This window comes from Biomphalaria glabrata, chromosome 8 (assembly GCF_947242115.1).
Source record: "Biomphalaria glabrata chromosome 8, xgBioGlab47.1, whole genome shotgun sequence".
In the NCBI taxonomy this organism is placed as follows: domain Eukaryota; kingdom Metazoa; phylum Mollusca; class Gastropoda; family Planorbidae; genus Biomphalaria; species Biomphalaria glabrata.
In genome coordinates, this window is record NC_074718.1 from 47,199,699 (window position 1) to 47,211,386 (window position 11,688).

General features: G+C 30.3%; 2 long non-coding RNA genes across 2 annotated transcripts; both read right to left on the reverse strand.

Annotated features, from left to right (window-relative positions):
• Window positions 1-224: 224 nt before the first annotated feature.
• LOC129927890 (uncharacterized) lies at window positions 225-2,259 on the reverse strand. The gene is made up of 2 exons (XR_008779537.1): window positions 1,222-2,259; window positions 225-369 (listed from the first exon to the last, which is right to left on the reverse strand). It is a non-coding gene; the product is annotated as an uncharacterized LOC129927890 (long non-coding RNA).
• A 1,218-nt stretch (window positions 2,260-3,477) lies between these two features.
• Window positions 3,478-6,967, reverse strand: LOC129927798 (uncharacterized). The gene is made up of 5 exons (XR_008779472.1): window positions 6,641-6,967; window positions 4,645-4,844; window positions 4,347-4,552; window positions 3,764-4,259; window positions 3,478-3,672 (listed from the first exon to the last, which is right to left on the reverse strand). It is a non-coding gene; the product is annotated as an uncharacterized LOC129927798 (long non-coding RNA).
• Window positions 6,968-11,688: the final 4,721 nt, after the last annotated feature.

Here is an 11,688-nt window from a genome sequence, read left to right on the forward strand (position 1 = left end):
TCTTATTGATAAAACAATGAAAAAAATTGTCTCGTGACAACCATCATGAATTAAACATGAGATCGTAAATTATATAGAAGAGATAAAGCACCACGTGGCTAAATGTTGTTTGTTTACAATTGGTGAATGAGGTCCATTGAAAACTATCTAAGATTCATAATGCCCCCCATAATGAAGAATAAGAAATTACAGAAATAGTTAAGACTAACATAAGCCTGACAATAAAATGTATAGTTCTTATTTAATTAGCTTTCTTGACATTATTATAATTAAGCCACATAAGAAAACATGTAAATTGTCACTAGCTTTAACAAAGCTTCATTGATGTCTTTGTTGATTTGTGGAGAGGTATCAATCTTGGCTAGTATGCTGAAAAAAAAATAGAAAAGAATATTTATTAAACTGCTTTATAAATAAATTAAATCCATAACATATATAAATTAAGATGTATGTAATACATATATCAAGATCTACAAAAAAAATATTTGAAAACTAAGGGCTTAATTAAATGACATTATAATATTTTGTTACTCGCCAGCATTGATTATTTCAACCAAACAATTGAAATAGCCTTATTTTTAACTTTTCACAATTTCTTTTTAATTAAGGGCCACCAAATTCACCTTGCCTATGGCATCCAATCACCAAAGGCCAGCACTGCCAGCACAATGGCCATATGCAAATACATTTCCCCAACTAATGTCAGGTACCCATTAAAGTTGGGTGGGTTACTCCGAGGCGCCCTTTTAATTCCTGAATTTTAAAAAAATTCTAATCTTTGCTAGAGACCATAGTCTTGAGTAAACTTAGAAATAAGATGAGATTGTCTAGATGACTAACAAGATCTAGTGACAATCAAGTCTAGAGTCTATTGAAAAATATAGAAATAGAATATATTATTTAGCTTTAGATCTAGAATCTAAAATTATTATAAACTCTAATCAAGATTGACTAGATCATGATAGATAAGTAGAGATATAAATTTATGTTCTCTATGTTAGATAATAGTTTTTGCATCCATTTTTTGGTATACACTTCTTTCACCTACTAACTAGATGATTAGGTGGCTGAAGGTTACAACATAAAAACTGGGGTTTTGAATTCCAGGATATTTATGATAATACCAAGTCAACCCAACTCTAATGGGTACCTAAGATCAGTTGAGGAAAAGATAGGTGTAAGACAATACCTTAATAACATTCAGTAATAGTAAATAATTACCTGATGCATGGCTAGTCCAGCTTTCTCTGGAAATGTTCCAGCCCAGTGCACACATCTTCACAATGAATCTAATTACTGCAAAACAAAAGGTAAACTTGCATCATGTGAAATAAAAAATAATTAATTTTTATTCAACCAGTGTCAATATGAAAAGTCATCACAAAAAAAAGCAAATTTGGATTATAATAGCTAAAGCAAAAAAAAAAAAATCAAATCTATATAACCAAAAAAAATAAAATATAAGTTTGTTTCTGAAAGGCCATAACAAAATAATACAACATAATTCCAGACAGCCACTACAAATAACACAAAAGTCGATTCCAAGCAGTCATAAAGAAAAGTTATCAAGTAGATTCCAAATATTAACTGCCAAAAAATAATCAAGTCAATTCTAAATAACAACAAACAAACAAACAAAAAAATGCAAAAGTCTGATTCCAAACAGCCATCACAAAAAAAAAGCAACTAATTTAAACAACCACTATGAAAAACACAATATCAGACATTGATCATAAAAACACACAAATCCAATGAAGAGCTTAAGTAATATACACATGTTTGATTCTAAACAGCCATCTCCAAAGAAGAAAATGTCAATTCTTTCGCTACTAAAAAAAAGCACATGATTCTTTAAAAAAAAAAAAAATCCAATACTGAACAATGATCACAAAAAACACACAAGTCTAATTTCAAACAGAGCTCATAAAAAGCCATCACAAAAAAAAAGCACACAAGTCTAATGCAGAACATTGATCACAAAAACGCACAAGTCCAATTTAAAACATTGATAAAAGAAAAACAAACAAATCTGATAAAGAACATCAATTAAAAAAACACATGTCCAAACTGCCATCAATAAAGACCCAAATGTCAATTCAATCAGCCACTACTAAAAAAAGCAGTTGATTAAAAAAAAAAAAAACAAGTCTTATGCCGAACAATGATCACAAAAAAACCCCACCAGTTTCGAACTCCACACCGATCATAAAAAGGAGGCAAAGTCAGACTTCTAACAGCCGTCACATAAAATAAACAAATAAAAATTCCATTCTAAAAAAACACAAAGTAAATGCACAACTCGGAATGTGAATATCCATCACAGAAAAACACAAGTCTTTTTCAAACAGCCCACACAAAAAAGCAGAAGTATGATTAAAAACAACCATCACAAAAATTTTAATAACCACCAAAAAAAACGCGCAAGTCGGATTTCTATTACTGATCATAAAAAGGAACAAGTCCAATACTGAAAATCGATAATATAATCACACAAGTCCGATTCCAGTCAGTCATTACAAAAAAGCACAATTTTAATTCAAAACAGCCATCACAAAAAAAGCGAATTTCTATTCAAACAGCAACTATACAAAACACTTTGATTCTAAAAAAAAAAAAAAAAAAAAAAACCACAAGTCCGATGTTTAACATCAGTTACAAAAAAAAATTAAAAAATGTCCATTCTAAATAATTATAAAATGAATGCACAAGTTTGATTCCAAACAGCAATCACAAAAAGCATATGTCGATTCAAATAGCCACTACGAAAAACTTGAATGCCAATTCTAAATAACCACATAAAAAAAAAATTAAAATGTACAAATTCTATTCCGAGCATTAATCACAAAAATGACAAGTAAGAATCAAAATACATTAAATTCTTAGCATTACCTATCAATCAGTCTGTTGAACCATGGGGGCACCACACAAGATCTGTCAACAGCCCTTTTATATTCCTCTCTGTACTTAGCCCTGGATAAACCATTTCATGGCAGACCTGCACATTCTTTGATGTCTTCACATTGCTCTCAGTCTTTCATTCTTCATCCTGGAACTCAACAGTGAAAGGACCATAACCATGGTATTATTTTCTGGAAATAAAAAAAGTGATTAAGTCTCTTAATATAATTAAAACCAATTTTTATAATTTTTTTACAAAATACATTAAATTCTTACCATTACCTATCAATCAGTCTGTTTAATCATGGGGACACCACACAAGATCTGTCATCAGCCCTTCTATATTCCTCTCTGTACTTAGCCCTGGATAAACCATTTCATGGCAGACCTGCACATTCTTTGATGTCTTCACATTGCTCTCTGTCTTTCATTCTTCATCCTGGAACTCAACGGTGAAAGGACCATAACCCTGGTATTATTTTCTGGAAATAAAAAAAGTGATTAAGTCTCTTAAAATAATTAAAACCAATTTTTATAATTTTTTTACAAAATACATTAAATTCTTACCATTACCTATCAATCAGTTTGTTGAACCATAGGGGCACCACACAAGATCTGTCATCAGCCCTTCTATATTCCTCTCTGTACTTAGCCCTGGATAAACCATTTCCTGGCAGACCTGCACATTTTTTTGATGTCTTCACATTGCTCTCTGTTTTTCATTCTTCATCCTGGAAATCAACAGTGAAAGGACCATAACCCTGGTATTATTTTCTGGAAATAAAAAAAGTGATTAAGTCTCTTAATGTAATTAACACCAATTTTTATAATTTTTTTACAAAATACATTAAATTCTTACCATTACCTATCAATCAGTCTGTTGAACCATGGGGGCACCACACAAGATCTGTCAGCAGCCCTTCTATATTCCTCTCTGTACTTAGCCCTGGATAAACCATTTCATGGCAGACCTGCACATTCTTTGATGTCTTCACATTGCTCTCTGTCTTTCATTCTTCATCCTGGAACTCAACGGTGAAAGGAGCATGACCCTGGTATCATTTTCTGGAAATAAAAAAAGAGTGATTAAGTCCCTTAATGTAATTAACACCAATTTTTTAAATTTTCTTTTCAAAATACATTAAATTCTTACCATTACCTATCAATCAGTCTGTTGAACCATGGGGGCACCACACAAGATCTGTCAACAGCCCTTCTATATTCCTCTCTGTACTTAGCCCTGGATAAACCATTTCATAATAGACCTGCACATTCTTTGATGTCTTCACATTGCTCACTGTCTTTCTCATTCTTCATCCTGGAACTCAACAGTGAAAGGACCATTACCCTGGTATTATTTTCTGGAAATAAAAAAAGTGATTAAGTCTCTTAATATAATTAAAACCAATTTTTATAATTTTTTTTTACAAAATAAATTAAATTCTTACCATTACTTATCAATCAGTCTTTTGAACCATGGGGGCACCACACAAGATCTGTCAACAGCCCTTCTATATTCCTCTCTGTACTTAGCCCTGGATAAACCATTTCATGGCAGACCTGCACATTCTTTGATGTCTTCACATTGCTCTCTGTCTTTCATTCTTCATCCAGGAACTCAACAGTGAAAGGAACATAACCCTGGTATTATTTTCTGGAAAGAAAAAAAAGTGATTAAGTCTCTTAATGTAATTAACACCAATTTTCATAATTTTTTTACAAAATACATTAAATTCTTACCATTACCTATCAATCAGTCTGTTGAGCCATGGGGGCACCACACAAGATCAGTCAACAGCCCTTCTATATTCCTCTCTTTACTTAGCCCTGGATAAACCATTTCATGGCAGACCTGCACATTCTTTGATGTCTTCACATTGCTCTCTGTCTTTCATTCTTCATCCTGGAACTCAATGGTGAAAGGAGCATAACACTGGTATTATTTTCTGGAAATAAAAAAAGAGTGATTAAGTCCCTTAATGTAATTAACACCAATTCAACAGACTGATGATGATCCTCTAGCTATTGGTTTGGTATCATTTTTTTTAAAAAGTCTGGGTTAGTTTACAGCACACATCGCTACACCCCATTAGAGCCTGTGATGCCACTGGTTCCAAACTGATCCCAAACTGTATATATTTCCTTTGCAAAGAATCACATAAGAAGCTTTTAATTTGATAACTCATGCCACCGATGTGCCCTTGATTTGTATTTTTGCTTAAAGAAATTCTTTTAATAATATCAGATGTAGGTGTGTGTAAAACAGTTTTCACAACTACAACGGCTGGTAAAATCAATGTTTTACCTATGTTTCCGTATTTTGCTATACGTAAAGAGATATTGGAAGACGCTCACAAACCAACATCTTCTCTATATATATATGATGTTGAAGTGAGATTGTGTGGGTCTATTCTTAACTTTATCTTTGAGTGCTAGAAAATTTTTAAATCTTTATCTATTTTGTCAGGGTGACATTGTCTCAGATGATCCTCTAGCCATTGGTTTGGTATCATTATTTTAAAAAAGTCACTTAGGCAACCGCTTGTTTGACAAGGAAGGAATGAATCTCAGTTTTAAATAATCAACGCTGGACAGTGTACATTTCTTTTTGTTAAACATTTGTTACATGTAGACAAAATTAAAATTTTTAAATAAGTATTGAGACAATTCTTTGGTTTGATTAGCAGGAAATATGTTTAAATGATTTACCAAGATAAAAATCATATATTACTGTATAAAATAATTACATAAAATGAATGTAAAAATTAAAATGATCTGCTTTAAATGAAATCTATTATCGTAGACCCCCGTGGACCTCTCATAGACCCCCAATTTATTTTTTAATTTTGTAGACCCCCTGGAAGTCTTCGTAGACCCCTGGGGGTCTATATAGACCACTTTGGGAATCACTGATCTAGAGTTTAGTCTACACTCTAAATCTGGATATTACTACAATCAATATTGAATTGTATTCTAGACTCTCTGTCTAGTCTTATAAACTTTTTTTAAAGACTCTGAGACTTGAGTGATTATGCTTCTAGTTAGATCTAGACTATTCTAGACTAGATAATAGATCTAGACTTTTCTAGACTAGTTAATAGATCTAGATCTAGTAATATTCTAATTAATGATCTAGACTACATTATAGGTCTAGTTATCTAGATCTAGCAGATTTTCTTACCTCTTAAACTATTCTACTTCTTGATCTAGTCTATATAGATCTAGATTTAATCTATAGATCAAGTCTATAACTAGGTACTAGGACTAGAGTAATCTAGACATTCTATTCTAGACTGACTAGACTATACTAAACAAACTCTAATACTCTAATGACAATTCTAGTATTAAAATTAATAAGAAACTTTACAGTCTACATTCTAAATATCTAGAATCTATATTGACTATATCTACAATCAATATTGAATTGTATTCTAGACTCTCTATCTAGTCTTATAAACTTTCTTTAAAGACTCAGTCTTGAGTGATAAAGATTTAAAAGATTCTAGCTAGATCTAGATTTTTTTCTAGATCTAGACTAGTAAATAGATGATAGATTAATCTAGATGATGCTAGATCTACTTATATAATTATAATCTATAGTAATCTAGTCTAGATCTAATATTTCTAAATAGATCTAATATTGACAATCGAATAAGTTGAATAGGTGGTGTGTTTGGATAGCCTTACAAAACTTCTCTGTCTGTTGACCCTGATTTTTTCTAGATCTAGATTATTTTCTTACCTTTAAACTGTTCTTCTTCTTGATCTATATAGATTTAGATAATCTTGATTGAGAATTTCTATAGATCTAGTAACTAGTCTAGATAGATCTATCTAAATTTTAAATTATTAGTTCTATTTAAATAAATCTAATAAAATTAGTAATTACGATAAGAAAAATTATCTTAAATCGATTCAGTCTAGACCCATCAACATGAATTATTGAATTGAGTCGTAACATTGGTTTTTAGACTAGGACTGAACTAGTTATAAAGGATTTATAGATATAGACGTCGAGTAGAAGATTTTGAACTGATAATCTAGATTTAGAGAAAAAAGATAATTTATTGTTACATTAAATCATGAACATGGCCGCCACATGGTTTACAATTAGACAGAGCAGCCCCGGTCAAAATGAAACAGAATTTAGGGTTTTCTTTTCAAAAGATTATTCTTCATGATAAATTACCCATTCAAGCCCATTGCATTAATAATAGATCTTTACTTGTAATTGATATGTAGCCATTCATTATAAATAGTTTTAAATTAAACCATTAGATCTAACGTAAGTATTTGAATTAGAGGACATTTTTTTTTTCTAAGCTTTGAACTGCCTCGTACATGGATGGCTGCCTGGTCAAGTGGTTTGCACGCTGGACTGTCGTTCGGATTTATCGACGGTCGAGGGTTCAAACCCTGTCCGCTCCCAGTTTTTTTTACTAGCACAAAATAAGAAAAAAAAAATTGGATGATTTTTTTTCCCAAAGGTTAGCCGTCAACACAAGCTTCCCTCCCTGATAATTGTTTTTCACGTGAGAAAAATGAAGTACAAAAAGTGCATACATTTATTATATTTGAACTCGCCATGAATAAAAAAAAAAGAAAATTCTAGATCAAGGTTTTATTTGATGTACGATGGTTCTAACATTGTTAAAACTAGCCCATAGATCCAGATATTTTCTTTTTGTATTATCGTTGATTAAAAAAAAGTTGAATTACCGTAATCTAGCATCTAGATGAAATATTAAAAAAAAAAGATCTATAATAGGCAGTCTAGATCTAATATACTAATAAAATAAAAAAAAATTTTTTTTTTTAATGTTTGGGAACCACTGGTCTTCAGTGAAGTCAGTCCCGGGATAGTGAATTACCCATTCAAGCCCATTGCATTAATAATAGAGCTTTACTTGTAATTGATATGTAGCCATTCATTATAAATAGTTTTAAATTAAACCATTAGATCTAACGTAAGGATTTGAATTAGAGGACATTTTTTATTTTTTATTTTTTTCTAAGCTTTAAACTGCTCTCGCATGGATGGCTGCCTGGTCAAGTGGTTTGCACGCTGGACTGTCGTTCGGATTTATCGATGGTCGAGGGTTCAAACTCTATCCGCTCCCATTTTTTACAAGCACAAAAAAAGAAAAAAAAATTTTTATTGTTTTTTTATTTATTTTTTTTATTATTTTTTTTTTAATTTAAACAAAAAAAAATAATAAAAAAAAATAAAACTACAAAAAAAAAATAAAAAAAATATTTTTTTTAAAAGTTTGGGAACCACTGGTCTACAGTGAAGTCAGTCCCGGGATAGTGAATTACCCATTCAAGCCCATTGCATTAATAATAGATCTTTACTTGTAATTGATATGTAGCCATTCATTATAAATAGTTTTAAATTAAACCATTAGATCTAACGTAAGGATTTGAATTAGAGGACATTTTTTATTTTTTTTCTAAGCTTTGAACTGCCTCGTACATGGATGGCTGCCTGGTCAAGTGGTTTGCACGCTGGACTGTCGTTCGGATTTATCGACGGTCGAGGGTTCAAACCCTGTCCGCTCCCATTTTTTTTTACAAGCACAAAATAAGAAAAAAAAAATTGGATGATTTTTTTTCCCAAAGGTTAGCCGTCAACACAAGCTTCCCTCCCTGATAATTGTTTTTCACGTGAGAAAAATGAAGTACAAAAAGTGCATACATTTATTATATTTGAACTCGCCATGAATAAAAAAAAAAGAAAATTCTAGATCAAGGTTTTATTTGATGTACGATGGTTCTAACATTGTTAAAACTAGCCCATAGATCCAGATATTTTCTCTTTGTATTATCGTTGATTAAAAAAAAGTGGAATTACCGTAATCTAGCATCTAGATGAAATATTAAAAAAAAGGATCTATAATAGGCAGTCTAGATCTAATATACTAATAAAATAAAAAAAAAAAATTTTTTTTAAAGTTTGGGAACCACTGGTCTTCAGTGAAGTCAGACCCGGGATAGTGAATTACCCATTCAAGCCCATTGCATTAATAATAGAGCTTTACTTGTAATTGATATGTAGCCATTCATTATAAATAGTTTTAAATTAAACCATTAGATCTAACGTAAGGATTTGAATTAGAGGACATTTTTTATTTTTTATTTTTTTCTAAGCTTTAAACTGCTCTCGCATGGATGGCTGCCTGGTCAAGTGGTTTGCACGCTGGACTGTCGTTCGGATTTATCGACGGTCGAGGGTTCAAACCCTGTCCGCTCCCATTTTTTTTTACAAGCACAAAAAAAGAAAAAAAAAATTTATTATTTTTTTATTTATTTTTTTTTATTATTTTTTTTTTAATTTAAACAAAAAAACATAATAAAAAAAAAAATAAAACTACAAAAAAGAAAATAAAAAAATAAAAAAATTATTTTTTTAAAAAAGTTTGGGAATCACTGGTCTACAGTGAAGTCAGTCCCGGGATAGTGAATTACCCATTCAAGCCCATTGCATTAATAATAGATCTTTACTTGTAATTGATATGTAGCCATTCATTATAAATAGTTTTAAATTAAACCATTAGATCTAACGTAAGGATTTGAATTAGAGGACATTTTTTATTTTTTATTTTTTTCTAAGCTTTAAACTGCTCTCGCATGGATGGCTGCCTGGTCAAGTGGTTTGCACGCTGGACTGTCGTTCGGATTTATCGACGGTCGAGGGTTCAAACCCTGTCCGCTCCCATTTTTTTTTACAAGCACAAAAAAAGAAAAAAAAAAATTTATTATTTTTTTATTTATTTTTTTTTTATTATTTTTTTTTTAATTTAAACAAAAAAACATAATAAAAAAAAAAAATAAAACTACAAAAAAAAAATAAAAAAATAAAAAAATTATTTTTTTAAAAAAGTTTGGGAATCACTGGTCTACAGTGAAGTCAGTCCCGGGATAGTGAATTACCCATTCAAGCCCATTGCATTAATAATAGATCTTTACTTGTAATTGATATGTAGCCATTCATTATAAATAGTTTTAAATTAAACCATTAGATCTAACGTAAGGATTTGAATTAGAGGACATTTTTTATTTTTTATTTTTTTCTAAGCTTTGAACTGCCTCGCACATGGATGGCTGCCTAGTCAAGTGGTTTGCACGCTGGACTGTCGTTCGGATTTATCGACGGTCGAGGGATCAAACCTTGCCCGCTACCATTTTTTACAAGCACAAAAATAAGAAAAAAATTTATTTTTTTTATTTTATTTTTTTTTATTATTTTTTTAAATAAAAAAAAATAAAAAAAAAATAAAAATAAAAATTTTTTTTTTTTTTTTTAAAGTTTGGGAACCACTGGTCTACATTGAAGTCAGTCCCAGGATAGTGAATTACCCATTCAAGCCCATTGCAATTATAATAGATCTTTACTTGTAATTGATATATAGTCATTCATAATAAATAGTTTTAAATTAAACCATTAGATCTAACGTAAGGATTTAAATTAGAGGACATTTTTTATTTTTTTTTTTTTCTAAGCTTTGAACTGCCTCGTACATGGATGGCTGCCTGGTCAAGTGGTTTGCAAGCTTAACTGTCGTTCGGATTTATCGACGGTCGAGGGTTCAAACCCTGCCCGCTCCCATTTTTTTTTACAAGCACAAAATAAGAAAGGTTAGCCGTCAACACAAGCTCCCCTCCCTGACAATTGTTTTTCACGTGAGAAAAATGAAGTACAAAAAGTGCATACATTTATTATATTTGAACTCGCCATGAATAAAAAAAAATGAAAATTCTAGATCAAGGTTTTATTTGATGTACGATGGTTCTAACATTATTAAAACTAGCCCATAGATCCAGATATTTTCTCTTTGTATTATCGTTGATGAAAAAATGTGGAATTACCGTAATCTAGCATCTAGATGAAATATTAAAAAAAAAAAAGATTTATAATAGGAAGTCTAGATCTAATATACTTTTGCTTACAATTGTCTTTAAATTAACAATTTTATTGGAAAAAAATTTTTTTTATATTTTTTTAGAAAATTTTTTTTCAATTTTTTAATTTTTTATTTTTTTTTTCGAGAATTCACTATCCCGGGACTGACTTCACTGTAGACCAGTGGTTCCTAAACTTTTTTTTTAATTTTTTTTTTTTTAATTTTTTTATTTTTTTAGAAAATTTTTTTTCAATTTTTTATTATTTTTTTTTTCGAGAATTCACTATCCCGGGACTGACTTCACTGTAGACCAGTGGTTCCTAAACTTTTTTTTTAATTTTTTTTTTTTTTTTAATTTTTTTTTTTTTTTTATTATTTTTTTTTAATTTTAAAAAATTTAAAAAAAAAATAATAAAAAAAAATAATAAAACAAAAAAAAAATAAAAAAAAAAATAAAATAATTTTTTAAAGTTTGGGAACCACTGGAAACCCAGCCCGCTCCCATTTTTTACAAGCACAAAATAAGAAAAAAAATTGTATTGGATGATTTTTTCCCCCAAAGGTTAGCCGTCAACACAAGCTCCCCTCCCTGATAATTTTTTTTTCACGAGAAAAAAATGAAGTACAAAAAGTGCATACATTTATTATATTTGAACTCGCCATGAATAAAAAAAAATGAAAATTCTAGATCAAGGTTTTATTTGATGTACGATGGTTCTAACATTGTTAAAACTAGCCCATAGATCCAGATATTTTCTCTTTGTATTATCGTGGATTCCAAAAAAGTGGAATTACCGTAATCTAGCATCTAGATGAAATATTTTTTAAAAAATAAATATCTATAATAGGCTGTCTAGATCTAATATACTTTTGCTTACAATTGTCT